General features: G+C 39.9%; 1 long non-coding RNA gene across 1 annotated transcript; it reads right to left on the bottom strand.

The window, feature by feature from the left end:
* Positions 1-187: 187 nt before the first annotated feature.
* LOC143852511 (uncharacterized) lies at positions 188-22155 on the bottom strand. Its single transcript, XR_013236777.1, has 3 exons — positions 21789-22155; positions 1652-1769; positions 188-1513 (listed from the first exon to the last, which is right to left on the bottom strand). It is a non-coding gene; the product is annotated as an uncharacterized LOC143852511 (long non-coding RNA).
* Between the last annotated feature and the right edge of the window lie 3113 nt (positions 22156-25268).

Here is a 25268-nt window from a genome sequence, read left to right as displayed (position 1 = left end):
TAAATAATACCTGTAGCCTATGTGAAGAAAATTGGAAAAGCTCATCAAAGGAAAAGCAGGATTTGTGGGCTCTACAGTTGATATATCAGGTTGACAACAATTCTTCGTATGGATTAGAAATTAAAGATGCATGGAATAGAACTTTACCAGTGTGTGACAATCTTCATAAACAGATTAATCCCTTACCTCGAAATGAATATTTCACTGCAGATGAGTTGTCACTAAGATCGTTTTCCAAGTCAATATTGCAAGCTTTCAGCCGAGAGACGACAGGACCAAAAATACAGAGACTTTTTCGGCGGCCTACTTCATTTTTTTGGGTCCATGGAATAAAGTGGGCTCTTGAAAACTGTCGCCAGTAAAAATGTCTCCTCTCTCACATGCAGTTTTATCAAAAATTTGTACACTGAAATGAATATTTCCTTGGTATCTAAAAACTAGAAATTCAGAAACTCTTAAGGAATGGGCTTTTGAGTAGAGTTTTTTTCTTAAGAAAAAACATTTTGAGGAGAGTTTGTTTTTCTCTGTTTTTCAGCCACGTATCACCCTCTTCTTGCTCCCTCTCCTTATGCCATATCCATTCTCTCCCTCTCACACCTCCTGCCCCTCTCCTACGACCAGATAAACTAATATTCCAGGGAAAAAAATTTCATGGCTGCCGAAATGGCTTAAAGAGATCATTATACCAAGGGATTTGCTAGGCAATTTTGCGGAAAGCCATTTCGCCGATGGCTTTTGCATGTGAGAACAGCCTCCTCATATGAATTAAATGATTAAGACAAAATCCGTCAAAAAGTCAACCTGTGTGGTTGTTCTCACATGCAAAAGCCAGCCACGAAATGGCTTTCCCCCGAAATTGCCTAGCAAATCTCTTATACCAAAGAAGCATGAAGTTCAATGTGAAATCATAGTCACTTTTTTCTATTTTTGAACTGTAAAATCTAATTAATGATAATAACAAGTCCAGGATTTCACATGCATCTACAATCTATTTGCGGGGCTTTCCATGAAGCAATTAAGTATTATTATATATAAACACATGAATGCTTATTTGGAAAGGAAGAACATCGAGAGAACATAAAGGATACATAATAGCTGTAGCCTATGTGAAGAAAATTGGAAAAGATCGTCAAAAGCAAAAGCAGGATTTGTGGGCTCTACAGTTGATATCTCGGGTTCACAACAATTCTTCGCATTGATTAGAAATTCAAGATGCATTGAATAGAAGATTACCAGGGTGAAAATCTTCATGAACAGAATTAAATCAGAAGTAGTTTCTTCTCATTACCTCGAAATGAATGTTTGGCTGTGGATAAGTTGTCGCTAAGATGGTTTTCCATGTCGATTTCACAAGCAGATATATTGTTGCTAAGATGGTTTTCTGAGTCAATTTTGCAACCTTTCTGCCGAGATACAACAGGACCAAAATCCAAAGATTTCTTCGGCGACCTACTTCGTTTTCTTGGTCCATTGAAGAAAGTGGGCTTTTGAAAACCATCGCTGGTAAAAATGTCTTCTCTCTCACACGCAGTTTTATCGAAAATTAGTACACTGAAATGCATATTTCCATCGTATCTAAAAGCTAGAAAATCAGAAACCCTTAAGGAGTGGGCTTTGGCAAATTTCTGCCAACCATCCTGCAGATATGTACCATTGATTTTTTCGCTCTATTCCACATGCCAAACGCTACTGCTAGGACCCTCTAGAATGGCTGTTCTTTTAGATGATTCTTCCTTTGAAATATGCTTCATGAAAGCTGGTGGAATCCGCTACAAATTTATAAACAGTTGCAGTTTCAGTACACCATTTGGGAGTCAGAATGATGGGAAATTTTGCATTTTGAACTTTCTAGATAAATGAAAAAGAACACAAATAAAAAGTAAAAAATAGTAGAGACCAGGAAGAAACAACAGAGAACAAAACAGACCCTTAAAGCAAACAGATGCAAAATCAATTTCCTAGCAAATTTAAATACAGCTACACTTTCAGCACATCATCTTGGGGGTCAGAATAATGGGTTACTTTGCATTTTTAACTTCCTGGATAAATGAAAGAAAAAAAGTAAGACGAAAAAAGTAGTTCTAACTAGGAAGAAACTAAAGAGAAAGATGGATTTCACGACGCCGGAATATCCGCTTCGCAAATAGTGAAACCGAAGTTTACACTATCCCACGATCCACAACCGAAATAGAAGAACAATGACCAACAAGATGTGTTTCAATATATAAGATAAAAGAACAAAACTACAAGTAGACAATAGAAAAAGAAACCTTCAAAACAAGGAAAAAAATAAGGCAAGTTGGCAGTTTCATTCAAACACAAACTTGCAAATAAGAGAGCTTTAATGGAGATCTTCCTAGTGGAAAATCTCTACAAAAATCCCAGTAAATATAAGTAAATGGAGCCTAGCTTAGTCAATGTAAAGTGCAGAACTAATGGTTTACTGTTTAGGTAAGTGGTAGAGGGCGAGCCTTGGCACAACGGTAAGGTTGCTCCATTGTGACCTGGTGGTCACGGGTTCGACTGACGGAAACAGCCTCTTTGCGAAGTAGGGAAAGGCTGCATACATCCAGCCCTCCCCAGATCCCGCAATGGCCGGAGCCTTGTGCACTGGGCCGCCCTTTTTTTTTGTTTAGGTAAGTCGTAGTGGGTATGGAAAAATGGAGACATAATGCTTAGGGAAGTGGTGGTGGGTTTAGAGTTTCAAGGAAGTGTTTGAATTTGAATTGTGTGACTCACACATTTATGAGGACCAGGTTTGAGGCCTCTAGCAAGAGGTTAAAAGAAGTGAAGGAAATAGTTGAAAAAAGGAGGCGGGGGGTTGGGGGTTATAGTTGTGGTGGTTTCATATGCAATTTTCTCTTGTAGTAGGGGTGCATGTGTATTCCTTTAATAGAAGGGCATTCATGTAATTGTGAGATGTAGTGAGGGCATTCTTGTAATGTAAGTAGTATTGGCTTGGGCCCCATATAAATACACCCATTTTGAATTTCGGGGGGACTTTTGGCTGAGATTGGAATTGTTGAACTGGAGCTCAAGCTTTGGGAGGGAGAATTCTTGTAAAAGGGAGCATTGATAGAAGCTAGAAAGTAAATCTAGCTCAAAGAAGGCCTTCGATCTCTTCTTCATCTTCTATTGTGGATGCAACTGAGCTGTGTCCTCTTTTACTGTTTCTTTTCATTGAAATTCAATAAAGAGTCATTTCATCACTGTTTTTGCTCACCTTCTTGTATTTTCCCATCAATTTCAGCACATTATCTGTATTTTCTGGTCATTTTCTGCAAATTCCAGCAACATACTGGCTTGAGGACTGTTTTGATCAATTTTTGTGTTCAATTTAAGATCATTATTCTATAAATAGTGTCTTTGATCAGATTTTACAAAATTCAGAAGTAGATCCTCAAACATCTTCATCAAATTTGGTATCATAGCACATCCAGAAGAAATTCTCATTTACCCACGATCCGAAGCTTCGAAAATTTGTTTGATCTACACCAATTCTTGATTCGGTTTGTGGATGGTTGTTTGATGCCAACGTCATTGATTTCCCATGAATTGCATGTAACACTGCAATTCTCGAAAAATCTGAGCAAAAAAGGAAAATCCCTAATTTCTGCCTTTTTTCATCATTTTCACACCATTTTCGAAAATTCTCTTCGATCCTTGCCTCAATTCGAAAATTTCTGTTGCTTCTTGTTGTTTTCCTTCATTAGCATTGTATTGCTGCAAATCATTTCAGAATTGCAACTGAAATTCCAATATTGCACGATTTTCCTCAATTTCGCATATCTTTTCTCTAGTTGTCTTTCCGAAATTACAATACCAGTTCAAATTTCGTGTTGTTTCTTGTTTCTTGCATCCTTGTGCAAGGATATTTTGTAAATCGTACATGAATTGCATGTGATTTCACCATTTTTAAAAATCTGTACAAAAATTGCCGTCACATGCAAATTTCAGGATTTTAGGGTTTGGCTCCACACGATCCTCCCTCTAGCGTTTCTTTCAGTAAATCGTGTAGTATATTGGTCGTTTCAGCCATTGGAGATAGTTTCCAAAGGAAATTTGAAATTCCTAAGTAATTTCGGTGTGTTTTGGGTGTTTTCATTTAGATTTTTCCTCTTTTTACAGCTAGTTTCATCATCTCTTAGTTCCCACCGAAGAAGCCACTATGGGTGACTGTGAGGAGGGTAACTCATAGACCTTAGCGGGGTACACATTGGCCAATGTTATGAGACGGATGGCCGAACACCGAGCTTATTTACTGGCTCAAATGGAGGTATTGACTGATAAAGTCAATCGGTTAGGCACTCGACGACAGACCCAGTCTCCACCGCCACCGGATTTTCATAAGGATGACCAAGATGATATGTATAAGGATAAGGTTCCCATGAAGTGCAGGAGACCAGCTCCCGCTTCTACAGATGGCCAGTGCCAGCACCTGAGCTTCCACCAGCCCGTAGATATACACGGTGGGATTTCAGCTTTAAGCTAGAAATACCATAGTTCATAAGTGGATTAGAGTTAGAGGACTACCCAAGGTTGCCAGAGCGGGAATCGAAAGCGGGAATCGAAGGATCCCAGGGAAGAATCCTGCTTCCTTGGGACTACCTTGACTAGGCGGCTAAAGTTGATGAGACACTTGAGTGCAAGGAAGTCCTCAAGGACGCAATTGTTCCCCTCATTGCCACAAGGCTGAGGAGCCGAGCATTGGCTGGGTGGCACGCAGAGAAGTATCAGCGACGTCAGATAGATGAGCCTTCTATCTCTACTTGGGGAGAGGTGAAGGGAGAGATGCGAAGGGAGTTTCTTCCCTTTGACTTCCGTCAGTTTCTATATCAGCGTCTCCATAGACTGGTACAGGGGACTCGATCTGTGGCAGATTATAGACAGGATTCTCATCGCTTAGTTGCCTTGAACAACCTACGGGAGACACGAGATCATTGGTTCGCTATACTAGTGGTTTGAGACAATTGATTCAAGATGCCTTGATTGGGAACATTTTACAAGATGTATCAGAGGCCTTTAGCAAGGCTCGTGCCATTGAGGAGGCCCAACAGAGAGGTTAGAGCAGTCGTTCCCAGTACGACCGCATTCAGAGTCAGGATCGTGTTCTAGATGCTGCGCTCCCACCAGTGCCTGCTGTTCCCACTCCTATTACAGTAGCACATAGATCTGTTACAAGGTCATAGGCAGTTGGGGCAGACGCCACAGAAGCAGCAGACAAACATGACGTTCATCAAGTGCTTTAAATGTCAGGGTACGGGGAACTACTCAAATGAATGTCCAAATGTTTAGCAGCAGCTTTTCATTTAGGATGATACAGAGAAACTGAGTCCTCAAGAGGAGCCATCAGATGAGGAGAACATGGTGTATATCTCTGCTGATAACATTGTTGGCGAGTGTCTCCTTAGCCGGAGAATATGTTTGACTCCCAGATCAAATGAGGATGAGATGAGGCATAGAATCTTCACCTCCTGGTGCGCCGCTAACGGAGTCTGCATTTTAGTTATTGATTGTGACAGCAGCACTAATGCCATCTCAGATGAAGCCATCAAGAAGCTTAGCTTGACACGTGAGCCTCAACCTGTGCCATACAGACTAGCTTGGCTGAATCAGAGTGATGATCTATGGGTGACAAAGCAGTCCATAGTGGCCTTCACCATGGGGGACAAACACAATGATTGTGGTTGGTTTGACATAGTAATGATGGATGCCTTTCATGTCTTATTAAGCAGGCCGTGGTAGTTTGACAGAGAGGTCCTTTATGATGGGAGGAATAACACGTATACCTTCTATCTTGATCAGTAGAAGATTGTCATATTGCCTATGAAAGAGGAAAGTAATGCAGCCACCCCCAAGTCAAAGGTCACTGAAAAGACTAAGATTGGGTTTAAGTTTAACCCTAAATGCTTAAGAAAATAAGTGTGATTAATTGCATAAATGTAATTAAGTGCAAAAAGGGCACTTTGGTAATTTCTCCAAAGGATACAAGTGTAATTAAAAGTGAAATGAGAAGAGAATGCAAGGGTATTTTAGCCATTTGCTAATAGCATGGTTGGGATTTGTTTGGAGGTGACACTTGGATTCCCAAGTGTCACTCCTCTCTCATGCAAGCCCTATCTAGGTTGAATGAGAGTGAAAATATTATTTTAAATGATTAAAAATCAAGAAACAATTGGAGAAAATCAGAGGAAAATTCATGGGAAATTAAAATCTGAAGGTTTATGAGTTGTGTGGATTAAGAGCAAAGATTCAAGTGGGAGAAAGAGGAAGGAAAGAGGAAATTCAAAATGGTTGGTAAGTTCAAGTATGTTCTTCATGTTCTTTCTATTCCTGTGTGATTTTTGGCCATTTTTGGCAAAACCTTTTAACTACAAAGTTGTATATCTCTTTGAGCAGATGCATTTACATATAAAGATTTTGAGATTTGGTTTTGATTTGAGAAAGTTATGGGTATTTTACTACACTGCGATTTTATAGGATACAAATGGTGATTTCTGAGTTTTTCAGACACCTCCAACAAGATTTGGCCGGAGGTGTCAACATGAAGTTGTTGGAAATATTATATCTAACAACTTTTATGTTTGGTGCTGAGACCGGTTCGAAAAGGATTGTGAGTTATGTGTATCTTAAGATTTCAGATTTCATGTAAAATGGCAATTTAGTGCCTGATCGGAATTTTGTGTTTTCCATCTCCGGTGGGAATTGGCCGAAGTTGATAACTGAAAAGTTGCTCCTTACTTTATGTTGAGAGAGAATGAAAAAAGTGAGAGCGAGCTCCCCCTCACTATAGTATTTATATATTAAGAGATAGAAATAGATACAATGACTATAATGCCACTACTGGGTTAATTCTAACACTCCCCCTCAAGCTGGAATGTATAAATTGTACATTCCTAGCTTGTTACAGATATCATTCAACTTTGCTTTATTCAATGGCTTTGTAAACGTATCAGCCAACTGTTTTGTGGAACGAGTAAACACAGTACATATCTCCCCTTTCTGAATCCTCTGACAGATAAAATGACAATCGACTTCGATATGCTTTGTTTGTTCATGGAAGACTGGATTTGTTGCAATATAGATGCCAGCCTTGTTGTAACAGTACAACTGTGACGGTGAAGAAGATACAATGCCGATCTCAGACAAAAGTGATCTCAACCATATAAGTTATGTGCTTGTGTGCGCCATCGCTCTGTATTCTGCTTCAGCACTCGACTTTGCAATAACGTCCTGCTTCTTGCTTTTCCATGACACCAGGTTACCTCCTACAAAGGTACAATACCCAGTAGTTGATCTCCTGTCTGCAGAAGATCCAACCCAATCAGCATCAGAGAACCCCTCAATTCTCATATGACCGTGCCTTTTGAATAATAGGCCCTTTCCTGGTGCACCTTTCAGGTATTTAAGAATCTGAATCACTGCACTCCAGTGTGAAGTACGTGAGCTCATATACTCATATACTGGCTGACTACCCCTACAGCATAAGATATATCAGGGCAAGTAACACTGAGCTTGCCCATCAATCTTCTATACCTGCCATGGTCCTCCAACAAATCTCCTTCTTTTGGAACTAGTTTTGTATTGAGATCCATAGGTACAGACACAGGTTTTACGCCAAGATTCCGTGTCTCCTCCAACAAATCCAAAACATACTTCCTCTGTGATAAGGACAAACCACGAGAGGAGTATGCTACCTCTATCCCAAGAAAATATCTGAGGCGTCCCAAGTCTTTTGTAGCAAATTATCTTTGCAGGAAGGTCTTCAGCTTTTGTATTCCACCTGAATTACTACCTGTGATGATGATATCGTCAACATACACGATCAATAAAATGCACCCTGCTGAGGACTGATGACTAAATACCGAATGATCTACAGCACACTGTCTCAAACCAAACCGCATAACAACGTCACTGAATCTGCCAAACCATGCTCGTGGAGACTGTTTCAAGCCATACAAAGATTTCCTGAGGCGACATGCAGAAGAGGACATCTCCCCCTGAGCAACATACCGTGGAGGTTGCTCCATATAAACCTCTTCATGAAGATCGCCATGTAAGAAGGCATTTTTCACATCTAATTGATGAAGATGCCAACCATGATTAACTGCAAGTGACAGAATAACGCGAACAGAAGGTATCTTTGCTACTGGAGAGGAAGTTTCATGGTAATCAACTCCAAACGTTTGAGTATATCCTTTAGCCACAAGACGGGCTTTCAGTCTCTCAACAGTACCATCTGGCAAGTATTTGATAGAGAATACTCATCGACAGCCAACAGGTTTAGCACTAGAGGGAAGGGGAACCAGATCCCATGCCTGGTTCGAGTGTAGAGCAGCTATTTTAAGGTCCATGGCAGCACGCCAGCCTGGGTGATCGAGAGCCTCCTATAACGATTGTGGTAACAGAACAGAAGACAAAGAGGAAACAAAACCTTTGAAAGTAGGAGTCAGACGATCATAAGAGATAAAATTAGAAATAGGGTAAGCAGTAGAATGAGAACGAGTACGAGAGGCAATAGGTGAGTCGCTGAGAACAACAGAAGAAGGGATAGACGATACCTGTGTAGATGGAATCGAGATCTCTACCTTTGAAGATGATGGTTCGGGTGGAGTTGTTGGAGGCCCATCTTTGCGTTGCCGCCTATGATAATGCTTTGTTACTGGTGGTGGATTTGTTATAGGGACTGAATTGCCATCTTGAACAACAATAGGCTGACTTGGAGGTACATATGGTAAAGAGGTCGGTAGAGGAACTGACTCAGGAAGTACAGGAAGAGATATAGGCACTTCGGGTTCCAGAGGGGCCGAACTAGGCAAAGATGGAGAGTGGAAGAAGGACTCAGACTCAAAGAAGGTAACGTCGGCGGATACAAACCACCGATGAAGACGAGGACTATAACAATGGTAGCCTTTCTGAGTTCTAGAGTAACTGAGGAAAACACACCGTTCTGACCGTGGATCAAGTTTGTCACGACCTTGACCCAAGAGATGAACAAAGCAAACACACCCAAAAACACAAGGTGTGAGGGGAAAAGGGTCTTGTTCAGGATACAAGACCTGGAAGGGGGGAGGAGCCACGAAGGACAGATGATGGAAGGCGATTCGCAAGAAAGCATGAAGTTAAAACCGCATCGCCCCAAAATGACTTAGGAACTCGCATCTGAAACATTATGGTACGAGTGACCTCAAGTAAATAGTGCAATTTTCTCTCGGCTACACCATTCTACTGCGAAGTGTAGGCACAGGAGGATTGATGAAGAATCCCATGAGAGGAAAGATAATCCTGAAAGCCATGAGTGGCCGAGAAGAACTCTCGAGCATTATCAGTACGAAGACATTTAATATTGCAATGAAATTGAGTTTTTATTTTAGCATGAAAAGATTGAAAAGCTGAAAAAGCTTGAGAACGGTCCTTGAGCAAATACTCCCAAGTCATATGAGAATAATCATCAATAAATACTATGAAATACTTGAACCCAAGTTCAATTAGTGCAGCTGAGTGAATCCGGTAGGAAGAGCTTGGGAGCCCAGAGTTGGAAGGCTTTAACGAGTTCCTAGCAAAGGGCGATGTACTTGGGATGTCCTATCAGGAAAACCTAGGAAAAACTAGAGAAATGTTCCAATCCATGCAATCTAGAGGTGTTAATGAGACAACAGAGATAGTTACAGCGGCAAACCCAACAACTGGATTGCAAAATTAAAGGACGCCTCCTGAGAAGTGCAGAGATACACTTTAGGGAGTTTGGATTGGTCTCAGTTAAGGAAAACTTGGAAATTGAAGGGTAGTATACAAATCCAGTCAGTTTAGCTCCTTTTAGACATTTAAACAAAGTTAGGAGGGGAGGAAAATGATTGCAGGAAAGCTGGAAGCTGGAATTGAGAATTCGACTGATCTGTGAATGGTTTCAATTTCAGAGGTCGATGTTTTGACAGTCGGGGGAACCTGTGAAAGGGTCACTATTTAAGCTAGTGATTACCTACGATATCTTCATGTTGTAATAGTAAAAGGGAGCACTTATATCTTGAAGTATACAATCTCCATTAGTCTTGGCTTGAGAGACTCTGTCTTTCGCCTAGACTTCCTTTCTTGACACCTTTGCCTTGCTATATTGTCTCTCGGAATGTCTCGAATGTCGTAGGGTCTCAGATCTTTAGACTGGCCTCGGTTAGAAAGGCACAGGTAAAGGTATACAAGGAATCCTATTGAACTCGTTAAGGAAGTTTGCTGATGTAAGAAGGAAAGGAGGAGGTGACGGGTGGCTGTATTTTGACTCTATATGCCGTACTTTCTATCCGGTTTTGGGTATGCTCATGCCAGTCCTTTTTAATATTTTGTATTGCAGGCTGGGACTTCTGGTCCCGAATGCTACCTTAATATTAATGAAATATGTCATCTTTCAAAACAAAAATACTTGAATCCAGTATTTGACGTGATCCTAGAGGGTCCCCAGACATCGGAATGAACTAACTGAAAAAGACTGTCAACTCGACTAACGACTCGGGAAGGGAAAGACATCCTGTGGTGCTTCCCGAGTTCACAGGACCCGCACCGGAATGAAGACACAGAAGCAAGAACTAATGACGTTTGCTGGAGCCTCTAAAGAGAAGGATGTCCAAGACGACAATGCCATTGGTAGGCGTCCACAGAGCTATGCAAAACAGTAGAAGTAGGTCTGCAATCAAGACGATAAAGGCCATCCACCTCACGACCCGAACCAATCGTCTTCCCAGTTGAAAGATCCTGAAACAAACAATACGAAGGGTAGAATGAGATTGAGCACTGAAGGTTTTTCGTTAATTGACTAAAAGAAAGTAGACTGAAAGGAGATTTAGGAAAACTGAGTACAGAAGATAATGAGATACTAGGGGAAGGACACACAGTACCAATACCAATGATGGAGGTAGTATACCCATCAGCTAGAGTAATGGTCTGATAGTCAGAGGGGAAAGAGTGAAAGGATGAGAGCTGAGATGAGTTACCAGTCATGTGATTGGAGACTCCTGAGTCAATAATCCAGGACCAGGAGCTAGAGAGTAAAGTCGTGGGTGAACTACCTGGCTGGGCAAAACCTGCGGTGGGAGCGCGAGTACTCAGACGAAGGCGGTGTAATTCCTCATAATCTGTCCTGGAGAAGGTAAAGGCATCATCGACAGGTGCAACGACAGTAGTAGATGGGGAAAGAGGCGCCTCGGAGGGGCTGGCCGTCGAGAGATGGGTTAAGTGAGACAGTCGAAAATCAGGATGGAGAGTGTAGCAAGTATCAATCTGGTGGCCATCACGCTGACAATGTGTACAGTAGGGGCGGCCTCGGCCAATGCGGCCACCACCACGGCCACGTCCATGGCCTCGTGGAAAGGAGCCACCGCCCCGAATAGGCCGACTACCAGTCGTATAAGCGGCGAGTGCAGAGCTATCAACATGGAGGAGCGACGGAGACACACCAAGACACTGTTGTGCACGATTATAGGCCTCAGATAGTGAAGGGATAATGCCTGACCCAAGGATCTGATGACGCAGATGAGTAAACTCAGAGCCTAGGCTATCGAGGTAGTGAACTACATGAATCTGTTCCCGTTGTCGACGAAGAACAGTGACATCCGATGTAAGAGGCAGGAACACATCAAGCTGCTAATGTGAACCTCGAGCGACAGATCACCACGGCGTAATCACATCCAGTCAGAATATGTGTTACAAATACGAGGGAGATGATGTGCTCCAATTTGGTAGTAGTTGGTCCCATTAAGTTTGACAGTAGTCAATTGTGGATAAGAGCCATCCACAGGTGCTAAGGTGGGAGAGCAAGAGATAGTAGAGGGGGGTAGAGAGGCACGGACCTCAGTGGTCATGCCAAGAGATGGATCCACAATGACAGTAGGGTCCATAGTGACAAAAAAGAACTAAGAGAGAATAGCCCCCACACGATCTACTAGACGGATAGGAGTGAGGGAGCGACCAACTAGACAAAGGAATGGCTTAGAATGTGGTTTCCTTAGACAGGGGCAAGCGAAGAGACGAAGCCATGGAGAGGATGAGACGAAGCCTCGAAGAAAGGTCAAGAGAATGGAAAAAAAATCAGCACATTAGGGCTGCAAAAATACGGGGTGTGGAAAGGGGGGGGGGGTCGCGGGTGGAGGAGGATGGAGGGGCTGGTGGGGTGGGGAGGGGGAAAAGGGGGGTCGTGGGGAGGGGTACTGTAGTGGTACTGTAGCGGATTACTGTAGCGGGGAATGGAGGAGAGGAGGAGGTGTGATGTGAGATGGGTTAGGGTTAGGGTTAGGTTAAAGAGAGGGATTAGGGTTGGGGTTGATGAAGAAGATGGAGGCCAGGGTTAAGGTTAGGGATCAAAGACCCTAGGGCTCTGATACCATGTTGAGAGAGAATGAGAACAGTGAGTTGGAGCTAGCCCCCCCTTACTATAGTATTTATATATTAAGAGATAGAAATAGATACAATGACTATAATGCCCCTACTGGGCTTATTCTAACACTTTACATGTAACAACTTTTATGTTTAAGAGTTTTTGTGATTTTGTCATTTAAAATGTATAAAAGTGTGTGCAAAATCCATAAAATCTGGATTTTTGCAAAATTCATACTTATGTTATGTTTTAGGTTTTGAACCGTGGTTTTCCACCTCGAGTGGGTTGTGCATGAAGCATATGGCATGATATTGACGTTGATATGAGACCCTTAATATGTCGGGTGGCAACAAGAGGAGAAAGAAAGAGAAGAAAGAAAGAGAAAGGGAAAAGACAATGTTTTCCTGTAAGTGATTTAGTAACTTTCCAGGTACATATTTTGTTATGCAAACCAAGTGAATAAAAGACATGATTTATAAGTGAAGATGAGTTAATAAGGTATGTGTGTGTGTGTGTGTGTGTATGCATGTATATATGGGTGTACATATGTATGCATGTACATATGGGTGTACACGCATAGGTATATATATATATATATATATATATATATGTGTGTGTGTGTGTGTGTGTGTATATGGGTGTACATGCATAGGTATATATATGCATGTATATATGGGTGTACATGCATATATATATATATATATATATATATATATATATATATATATATATATATATATATATATATATATATATGTGTGTGTGTGTGTACATGCATAGGTATATATATAAATATATATATATATATATTTATATACGTTGTGCTGGGTGATATCTTTTTGTCTTATTATTCTCGAATGTGGGTACAGTTAGACTGTATGTATATCACTGATATGTCTCACATGCTGAGTACCTGTATGAGAAATATGGACCCCGGCCAATGGTTTAACTGGATATACATTAACCCGCTCCAGTAGTGGAACTGGATACTTTGGCCTTGACCAGTATTGAAACTGGCTATAATTGACCCTTTTCAGTGGTGTGTCTGGTTATACAACCATGTGTGCCTATTAGCTTTGAACATAAATCACATCTATATGTGTGCCTATTAGCTTTGAACATAAATCACATCTCTATGTGTGCTTATAGGCTTTAAACATGAAAGTGTATCTGAAAATGACATGAGATAGTATGTATAATACTATAACCAGTAGCAGATTATGATATACTGTTAGATTATTATTTTGCTTACTAGCTATATGCTAATGTGCTCGATGTTGCACATTTCAGATCCGGAGTAGTTGGCCGTTTGCGACCCTTCCCTGCAGAGACATGCTTGTTGAGGCAGTGAGCGTGTGACTATACTGGAGTGAGTATGGGCTTGTATATTGTATTTATTTTTTGTCTATGCATAGAACCTGAGAGGTTGTGTAAATGAAAGAGAGTTTCTTTTATTTCTTGTCTCTTAGCTATTTGTGGATATTATGTTTCCTACCATGCTTGTCTGGATGTTTAGACGTTTCAGAGGCCTTGCACGTTTGCCGGGTTCGCCTAGCAAGCGTGCGGCACCTGCCATGTGCCTCGAGGAGCTCGGGTCGGGAGCGTGACAGTCACCCATCTCGCTAAAGCCAGGCTAGAGAAAGCTATAGAGGTGCAAGAACCTTTTTCCCACATATTCCATGCCTACTGGTCCAGTAACAGTATACGCTGACTTGTATGAGAGGACCACTACCGCAAATTATAACGGGTTTTGTAGATGCAAAATACGTACACCAAGAAGTTGTGATGAATATTGGGTGGAAGGTCGGCATGGTCAAAAGAAGCACCCTCATAACGGCAAAGGGTAAACACTTGAAAAGGTCTTCATTGGGCCTAGAGGAATCACGTCACCACAAAGAACCAAATGGTTGCAAAAGGTCCGACTGAGAGCTAAGGGAGCATGTTCAGTTCATCCATGGAGCATATTGTCACATGAGATATAGGTGTCTACTTACAACCTTTAGTTGTAGAGAGCATTTGAGATTGAGGACAAGCTCCATTTAAGGGGGAGAGGATAAAAGAAGTGAAGGAAATAGTTTGAGGCCTCTGGCAAGAGGTTAAAAGAACTGAAGGAAATAGTTGAAAAGGGGAGGCCTCTCTTACTTCTTATTTTCACTAAGTTGTTCACTAGGTTTACCAACTTCTATTTGAGGTTCTAAAAGTGGTTCCACTGAAGTGCTAGGTTGAATTATCTTTGGAATAAATGTAAACCTATTTTCATAGAACATAGCATCTTTAGACTCAAATACAGTGTTAACCTCTATAATTTCATTAGGTTCTATGACTAAGAACCTATAGGCCTTGCTATGCCTAGCATATCCCAAAAAGATACACTCAATACCTTTTTCACCTAGTTTCCTTAACTTAGGTTTAGGGACTTTAACTATGGCCCTACAACCCCAGACTTTAAGGTAATTTAAGTTTGGTTTCCTTTTCTTCCACAATTCATAAGGGGTTATAATAGACTTCTTACTTGGTACCCTATTCAAAATGTGACAAGCCGTAAGGCTTCACCCCAAAAACTCTTATTTAAACCAGAATTAACAAGCATAACATTAATCATTTCAGTAAGAGTCATATTCTTCCGTTCCGCTACACCATTTTGTTGTGGTGTACAAGGAGCGAAAGTTTTATGGACTGTGCCTACTAATTCACAGAAATGAGGAAAGTGATATTCACCACCCCTATCTGATCTAAGGCATTTAATCTTTGTTTTACACTGGTTTTCTACTTCTGTTTTATAAATTTGAAACTTTTCTAAAACCTCATCTTTTATGACTAAGTAAATATACATAACAATACTTTGAATAATCATCAATAAATGTCACAAAGTACTTTTTACCTTCCTTTGTGGGGACGCTATGTATATCACAAACGTCGCTATGCATTAAATCTAATAAATTAGTAGTTCTATCCACTTTAGGAAATGACTTAGTGACAATCAGTTTGCATGTATATTTTACATTTATATACTAAGTCATTTTCATACTTGGGAATTAAATCTAACTTAACCATATCATTCATTTTCCTAGTATTTAAATGTCCTAAGCGACTATGCCACAAAGATAAAGAAGAGTCCAAGACATAGGCAAAGACATTTACTTTACCGATATTAAGTTTGAACATTCCTTCATACATATATCCCTTCCTAACATAGCCATTTTTGAAGCCATTCTTGTTAAGAATGCTTCCAGACACTAAGTTCTTTCTAACTTCTGGTACATGATAGACATCGGTTAGAGTGAGTAGTTTGCCAGATATGAACTCAAGCTCCACCTTTCCTTTTCCTTTGACTTCTGCTGTTGACGAATTTCCCATGTATAACACGCTACCATCTTCAACCGATTCATAGGCTGAAAACATGTTCCTGTCTTTACAGACATGCCTCGTCGCACCCGAGTCAATCCACCAATCATTGCCATCTTCAAAGACATTTGTAAAGACCCGGCCCCACACAGGCCTAGAAAGTTAATAACCTTAATTAAATCTGGACCGTAGATCCCCAGACCAAAAATCACAACAATGTATTTTCGTTTTTTTTAGTATAACCAATTTTTGGGGCATCAAATCTTGTCCGCTCGACATGATTTTGGTCCCGGTAGATGGGTATTTCGAATACCTATCCAACAGACCCAAGATTTAGCGATTCGGGCGTGATTTGAGCAAGTTATGACTTTTTTTCTATTAGGGTTAGTCATAGTTACGAGTTTTGTCTTATTATGCAACTTTTGGGTTTTTATTTTTATTTAAAACTATAGTTTAGTTGTTAAATTTGATAAAGTACACCCTTAGGGAGTTTTAATAAAGATAGACTCTTGCTAATTGTGGAAGACTTAGATTAGGAAACTAACTTTTAACATTAAATCTAATTAGGAAACCCCCTTTAAGCACAAAACTCATTAGTTATTAAAAATCCAAAACATGGGCTTTTGCAATGCACACCAAGAGAGAGAGAGAGAGAGAGAGAGAAAAGAAAAAAAAAGAAAATGAAAAGAGAAGAAAAGGAGAAGAAGAATTGGTGTTTTTCGTCGTTTTTGGGTTTTCGTCTTCGATTAAGTGCCCGAAACTATGTTTTTCGTAATTTCTTGTTTAAATTCAAAGTTTTTGCTTTTATTTATCTTAATTCAACCTAATTAGGGTTTCTAACAATGTTTTATTGATTTCTTTACTCTCTTTTAAATCAAGAAACTTATTTTAAATTTTCTTTTTTAAAATTTTATGCCTTAAAAATATATGTATTGTATTTACTTGCGAAAAATCTCAATTGGAGTAATCTAGAGTACAGTAGAAATTATTTTTGGATGTCTAAACCTATACGTGTGAGATTTTCTAGAGGATTTGTCATTGTTTTCCTTAAAAATCAGCACTTAAAAGTGATTGTTTTTTTTCGAGATTTCATCGAGTACTTCTCATATAAATTATGTAAGATGTTTTTCATGAAAGATAAGATACATAGGTGTGTTATATATGATTTTTATGGTAGTTTTTTAACAAAATCAGCACAAAAACAGCGTGTGTTTAAGGACTGTTTTGTAAAGATTTTATCGTATATAAGTTATATAACTCATGTAAGTGTTTTATGTAATGTATTTGATATATAAATAATGTATCTAAGTCTTATAGTGCTGATTTCCAAGAAAATCAACAAGTATGGATGTTTAAATGGGTTGTTTTGTTTACACATCTTTGATAAAATTGTTATAGAATATACCTATATGGTTTTACATGAAAGAGATAGTATATGTGTGTATTATATAAGCCTTAAAGGGCTGATTTTCATTAAAATCAGCACCTAAAAGGGGTTAAGTAATCATTTTATTTTAGTTTTCAAAAGAAATCAGATTTATAAATAATGATACAATATGTTATAACAATTGGTTTATGAAGAAATCAACTGTTAGGTTTGAGTTGAAGCCTCTCGAATTTTAGTAATAAATTTGGTATAAATACGAACAAGTTTAGTACAAAAGAATTGAACACTTGAACTACTGGTAACACTCTTGATATGTAAACTATACAGGGTTGCGTCTCGATTGATACTTAGAGCCTTCCATCTCCTTCCACAGTCAAACACTAAGGCAAGTGATAGTGGACTCTCATAATAATGGGTCCTTTAATGGTTTTGATATTATAGTTTTGGTCCCTATATTCATGCATCATATTTCTGTACCTTGGAATTTTAAAAAAAAAAGAGTTTATATAAAGACTTATGCTTCCACCGCTTCGGCCAGGTGATGATGACTTGGGATATATACATATGATGATTTAGATTTGAGACCGTATACGATGTGACTTTTTTCAGTGCCTATCTATGTTTTTCCTCCAATACGAGGTTTTGATTCTTGCGTTATTTATCTCTACCATGATCATTGATATCCGCTTTGTTGTTCTCATGTCTTTTGACTATCGTACTCGTACTCTTATTTCGATTTTCATATCTCTATTCAACTTGTTGCCTATTTTGTTCATTGACATAAGGATCATTGATATCCTCTTTGTTGTACATAAGGATCACTGTTATAATACAATCTCATTATCGTGCACTTTTATTATGTGAGCCCACTAAGGGATCTTGTTCAGCTCGTTCTGACTCAGTTACTATAGTTCTTGGTTGTAGATTGACATGATGACATGAACACAAAATAAGGGAGTTAAAGGGATCGAGGAAAGAGTGTTTGGCCATGTAGCCTTGTCGGGCAAAGTGCCTTTACTTTGTGAGTTGTGTTGGTTTTCTTTAGTCCGCTTGTTTCCCTTTTTGGAGTAGCGATTCGGATTTTGCGATTTTGGAATTTGGAAAAAAAAATTATGTCTAAAAAAAAAAAATTTGCCCCAAATCCGGGTCGTTACAACATTTGCCTCGGAAATCATGGCCACAAACTTGTCTTTGTTTATTGGTGCACCCGACTTCTTATCCTTAAAAAGTCGACACTCACTCTTGTAATGGCCAGGTTTGCCACAGTTGAAACAAGCACAATTTCTTTTCTTATTCCTATTAGACTTCTTTTCAGGATGCTTGTTTCTCTTTCGATTGCCTTTCCATTGTTGGTTCGAATTATTGACATTTTCCACCAAATGGATTTTAGATGTAGAGGATAGAGGTTCATGCTCTTTTTTCTTGTCTCTTATGCTTGACTCTTCCTCAATCCTGAGGCCTTGAGCCGAGTCTTCAAGAGACATTTCCTCTTTCTTGTGTTTGAGACTTTTTCTAAAGTCTTTCCAAGTTGGTAGAAGTTTGTTAATTATCGAAGGGACAATGAAGGAATCATCAAGAAGAATGCTTGGCAAATGAATTTGACTAATTACATGTTGTATCTCATGTAATTGATCAATGACAGACTATCGTCTACCATGAGATAATTTAAAAACCTACTTACAATGAACTTTTTGCTATTGGCATCTTCTGCCATGTATTTGGCTTCAAGCGCATTCCAAATCTCGCTCGCCAATCCCTTGCTTTGGTATATGTCGAATAGTATATCCGACATAGCGTTGAGGATGTGCCCTTTGCAAATATAATCATCTTGTTCTCATTTCATCCTTGTACGAGCCTCCGCCAAAGTCTCATTCTCATTTGCTACCGGCTTTGGAGTTGTAAGAACACAAACCACTTTGACTTTGAGCAATGTAAGAATGAAATGTAACTTTTTCTGCCACCGCTTAAAATTACCTTTGTTAAAACGTTCAAGTTTGACAAAATCTTGGGTCATTTGTCTGATCAAATAAAGTGCCATTGAAACAACAGTAGATGAAATCTTGTCTTAAGATTGTTGAAAAAATATGGGTACTGTTGGTAGTAGAAAACAGAAACTATATTGCTTTAAGGCGTGATATCACTTTCCTTAAGACAAGATTCGCCCCCACCAGTAGTGTGCAAAGGGGATCCATGAATTGCCTCCAAGATACAATGAAGCCTAGTAGGAAAATCCTACTATTATTTGACGACACTATGCACAAGCGGAATCAAGTCCGAAATGCCATTCAGAATAACAAGCATTAGAAAAATTTTCTAGATACTGCTTCTGCAGTATAACAGCAGTATAACAGTATCCAGAACTAAAACATAAAAACAACAATAAGAAAACGACTTTTGGAGGATTTAAAGAAAGTAGAAATGTTACTAGAAATCTCAGAATTGCACTATGGGATTCCATATTCGTTTTCAATCTTGAAATGACATAGATCTGCTCTTTTTATAGAGCCTCTGGTGTCTTTTCAATGTGAAAAGCATCTCTACATGGCAACTTTCCAAATTGGTTTGAATCCTGACCGTTAGATCGCACCTATTCGCGATTCAACGGTCCTGATTGATCCTGGAGTGACTGTTGGTTTGAGTAAAACCTCCCTCCAACCCCTAGATCAATCATCTACGGTGCGGATCGCAACCCTTGGGCTCTTGACCGTTGGGAGGATGGGACACAGCCCAACGGATCGCACCTGCTAACCATTGGAGTGTACTAGGCCCGCTGGGCCGACCGTTAGGCCCGAACCCGAAGCATTCGGCCCACCCACTTGAACGATCCACCTTGATCTAGATCCAACAGTCCAGATCTAATCTGGAAAAATTAAAGGCTCCAATCGCTCATCGTAGTGCAAAGTGCGCCTAAAAAAATGCCACTAGCTCCCTATAGCCTATTGCCTACTCCGCGAGCGCGTGTCACCGTCCCGCTGGTCCAACCCATTAGACCCACCCACTTGAACGATCCACCTTGATCTAGATCCAACAGTCCAGATCTAATCTGGAAATATTAAAGGCGCTAATCGCCCATCATCGTGCGAAGTGCGCCTAAAAAAAGTGCCACTAACGCCTTATAGCCCACGCCGCGCATGTGTCACCGTCCCGCGGGTCCAACCCATGGGTTCAACCCAATGTGCAACCAAACAAGTAGTACAGAAGGGTAATGCTTTATAAGCCCTTCTCTTTCAAAAGAGTATGGACTGAGGAATCTTCGGATTTTTTCTTTGTCAAATCCTTCTATTTTAGCTTATTGCCTTGCAATATATTCTCTATTTCAGCCGAGGTATGGAAATTTCATTGTCCACCTAGAGTTGTTATCTTCGGGTGGGCAGTATGTCGCAATCGGATTCAAACGATTAATTTCCTCCGGAAGCATGGTATGATGGTTGTTGACCATTGCCCCCTTTGCTTGAAGGATGGTGAATCTGTGGGTCATCTCTTCATGCATTGCTCTTTTTCGCATCAGATATGGAGTTTGACATTTCTGAGATTTGGTATTAGTTGGATTTTTCCTTTTTCTATCCCGGAATTGATGCTCCATTGGTCCTTTTTGCCGTGGAAGAAGAAAGGTAAAGCTTTCTGAAATTTGTGTCTTCTAGCAACTTGGTGGGTGATATGGAAAGAGAGGAACTCTCGTGTCTTTGAAGGGGTCGCAAAATCTCCTTATTGGCTATATATGAAAATTATAGTGCTCACTATTTCATGGGCGAAAAGTTTACCGGCTTTCCGTTTTGTATCGGCTTTTGACTTATGGGAGGGTTGGAGAGTTATTTGCTTTAGTAGGGAGATCCGGCCTCGATCCGTTATGGGAGGCTACGCCAAGTGACATATTCAAAATTAACTTTGATGGGTTGAGCTTAGGGAACCCGGGTCCAGGCATTGTTGGGGGAGTGTGACGGGATGATCGTGGTGAAGTTGTACGGGCTTACTCCGGCCCTCTTGGAGTTTGTGATGCCTCGGAGGCCGAGGTGTTGGCGGCTTATCATGGCATAAAAAGGCTTGCTAGAGATTGTATGGATAGCACTATTGTGGAGGGAGATTCCTGGAATGTGATTAGATGGTTCAAGGGGTTGGTGGGCACATCTATTGTTTTTAATCATGTTCGGAGGTCCGCAAATGGAGAGGCGGACTCTTTGGTTAGGAGTGGGGTTAGGAGGTTGGATTTAAAATGGTTTGACTTCCTTCCTCCTTAAGAATTATATTGTTTTTGTTTTTTGTTGTATTGTTCTCTTGTACTTTTGGTTGGGGTCCATCTCAGCCCTCTTCCTTTCTTAATGATATTATCCCTTAAAAAAAATAAAAAAATAAATAAGTCCTTCTCTTTCTTTTTTCTCATCCGATGTGGGACTATTTTTCCCATTACACTTCTACATCCTTTGCAAAATGCAACTTTTTCCAAGAAAACTTTTTCTCTTTCCCAAACAAGTTTGAAAAACATTTTCCAAAGTGTGATGTTTCACTAAAAAACAAAGATTTTGAAAATCCAAAATCTCTAGAGAAAGTTGCACAGAACAGACCCTTGGGCAAACAGATGTCCATACATTCTAAATAGAATACGGTGTAGGAATGAAATATCGAATCCAAAGAAAGCAAAACCTAAAATTGACATGGGGAAATCGAGAGGAACAAAAAAAGAAGAGGAAAAACAAATACCAGACGATTGGAGAAGTCTCCCAAGAGAACTTTGAAGAAGTGAGGCTTCGTTTCCATGCTGTTTGGACGAGGTGACCTTGCCATTCTAGAATAAAAAAGAACGGTATGGACTATTCAGAAATCACTCGTTGTAAGAACCGAATTCATTTCAGTCAAACGCTGCATTGCAGAAAACCCAGATATTGGCAAGTGGCATCTTCTTACCAAATCCAATATCTGAGAGAGAGAGAGAGAGAGAGAGAGAGAGAGAGAGAGCTACCAACATAAATTGAAGGCTCGTCCAAAGTAAAGAATTAGGACAGCCCACTCTGGTGGATCTAAATTAGGGGTGAAACTTGGGTCGAGCTCAACCTGAACCCGACTGGTTCAATATGATCTTGGGTTGGGTTGGGTTGGGTTGGCATTTGGATTGGGTTGGGTTGGGTTTGGATTGGGAAAAGCCAACCCGATTTAATTTTGGATTGGGTTAGGATTGAGGCCTTGGCAAACCGACCCGACCTCCATCCTGTAATTTTATCTTGATTATCTTTGGGTTATGTATTTTTCTTGTATTTTTCTGTTCGGTCCTACCTAAACACAAACCCAACCCTACCTAACCTGATTTCAGGTTAGATGGGTTGGATTAGGGTTGAGAGATTTAGGGGCGGGTTGGATTAGGGTTGAGCATCCTCAGCCCCACGCTTGGGTTGGGGCGGGTTAGGGTTGAGGGAATGCTATCTCGGGTTGGGCTAGGGTTGGCCTTACGCTAGCTCGACCCGATCCGAATTACTTCACGTGGAAAGGATTCAACGGGCTTGATTGCCATGTACACTACAGTTAGCTGTCCCATGTAAAGAAAAGGGGCGAATTTTTTTTGAGTTATTATTTGTGTGTAAAAAAAGGTAGAAAATTTTAGAAATAGTTTTCCTCTCCGAATTTTCCAGAAAATTCCTTCAATCCAAATAGGGACTTTATGTAAAATTTGGAAATAAAAATTTTTCCATAATTTCTTGCTTATCCATTGCATGGTTACACATGAAAAAAAAAATAGTAACTTAAACCATTGTAGTTCATGTTTATCTAAGGAGATCTTCAATTTATAATAATAACCGTTTGAATAAGAAATAATCATATCATTTCCTAATAAATTGGAGAAATTTTTTTCTCGTAAGAAATATTTTTCTTGCCATCCAAGTTGGGCCTAAGGATCTCTGATGAGATCAATTTTTGGGTGCTACGCAAGGGCATGTAGGTATGTGTTGTTGGTATTTTAATACAAAAATAGTTTTTGTATGTATTTTACAAAGTTTGTTTTGTTCACAAAAAGAAGTCACATTGGTTTAGAAAATGAGTTTATTCACTTCTTTCAAAAAAGCAAATAGTCCCGTATTGGAAAGTGGAGGAAAGGTTCAAGGGCTTATATAGCTTTCCACTTTCATTGATTTGTAAATGAGAAGAGAAGAAAGGGGGCCTCGGGCATGAGCTACCAAGTGGACTCGGTGGGTTTTAATTATACCACACGCGCGCCGGCCGCACGTGTGCCCCGAAGTTTTTTCCCTTCCCCTAAATTTTATTTTTTGTCTTTTGATATTGTCCGTCAAACATTACATTTACCTTCGCCGTTCTTAAAGAATAACACAGACGTTATTAGGTAAGCCGGCTTACTGGAACGTCAACGTTATTAGGTAAGGCGGCTTACTGGTACGCCGCTGTTATTTTGTGAATAACTGCGCCATTTGTGAGCGTTGTGACTTTTGGGGTGCGACCTTTTGCATTTGTAATGTCATTTAAACAGCTCTTTTCTTAAAGAATGACTTAACTACATTAAAGAGCATGTTGAACGGACATGTTTGGATTATAAAAAGAGAAAGATCTCTGTATTTTTTATATAACTATGAAAAACACAGAAGTTTTTTCCTGTTCTTTCTTGTTCTTCGTTATCTTAGTGTAAACAGAGATTTTTTCCTTGTTCTTTCTACTTTACATATTTTGTTGCGTAAACAGAGTGTTCGTGTGGTTCGAATCTCTTGGATCATGCTATTCTTAGAGATCGACTATGCGTTGGGTTGTTGTATCCTGGGGGAGATTGTGACCAGTAATCTACTGCATCGCAACCAGTTTCCGCAAAGGCGCAAATTCACCTTAAAAAGAGTGACATAGTCCGTGCCTCATCTCACTGCATCGAAAGGGTTTATCTAACTCATCTATCTTTTGTTTTTAACAGAAATTAGGTACGTCATATTTTGATTTTGGAGGAAAAATCATCAACATGTGTAATATGGACCATTGATCTCATAGAACATCATGAAATGACCCACGTGGTTTTGATCTCATCAGGAATAGGCATCCCATGCGTAATATAAAGGACTACAAAATTCAACAGTTAAATTGAAAATTGGAAACCTAAAGGAGTCTCCATGGATCAATGGCCTAGGGTCTTTCAAAAGATGTTAATCTCAATGAATTTTGACTAGACTTGTGGTCACTGTTGGGTCAACAGATCTAATCACATCTACATTGCCCATATGAGGCTCATAAAGTGACAAGGAAAACACTTCTTTAATGGGATCCCACAACTATGAGTCTCAAAAATAATAATCAATCCATCCACGTGGTTCTTACAATCCGAATCCCAAATATCATAAACTAGTAATTACAAGTTCCAAAAATACTCATGCAAACAATTAAAATAAATGATAATGTAAGTCCAAGGGTTCAAGCGATCCAACCATGCTCGAACTCCAAATCTCCATGTCACGATCCAATCTAACTCTCGGGATTTGTAAAATGTTATCAACAGTCAGCTTTCCCCTTATACGTTTATATGAGGATTCATGACGGATCCAAGCATGCCACAAGATAACAAATGTCAGGATATAACAAGAGTCAATAAGTCCAGTGATAAGAGGATCATGATGATATAACAAATTAAACGTGGGTTCAATACCCTTAAGACCTTTGCTTCCTCGAGCAAAGTGAAGTAAGCACATGATGACAACTATACACACAACTTGGGTACCGAAGTTACGAACTCACAGTCCTCAATATTCAATATGTCGGGTGTACCACACAAGCCTAAGGGCCCGACCAAAGTAACCCACGTGCCAGGTATACCGCACAGGCCACTGAGCCTGACCAAGGCAACCTCTAAATATCAACGTCCAGATACGAGGTATGCCGCACAGGCCACTCGAACCCGATCATAGCATCACACATACCGGAATACCTAGTTACTCAAGTATATTGCACAAGCCACAAAGGCCTGACCAAGTATCTTGAGAGTCAAATACTCAACTATAACACTACCCATGCATCAGACAGCATGATAAGTAATCCATGTATATAAGTAGGCAATAGAAATATGCATCGTGTGTCGTGACATAACAAGTCAGAACCTATAAAATATATGAACATGGATTTCTTAACAATAGAACGTGAAGAAAGTACACTAGCATGCCGGGTCTTAACTATGTGAAGTTCGGGATAATATCAACAAGGTAG

This window comes from Tasmannia lanceolata, unplaced genomic scaffold (assembly GCF_043159265.1).
Source record: "Tasmannia lanceolata isolate RefF3 unplaced genomic scaffold, GAP_Taslan_0.1 ptg000019l, whole genome shotgun sequence".
Classification (NCBI taxonomy): Eukaryota; Viridiplantae; Streptophyta; class Magnoliopsida; order Canellales; family Winteraceae; genus Tasmannia; species Tasmannia lanceolata.
Note: the sequence above shows the minus strand (reverse complement) of the source record. Positions and strands in the feature narration are given on the sequence as shown.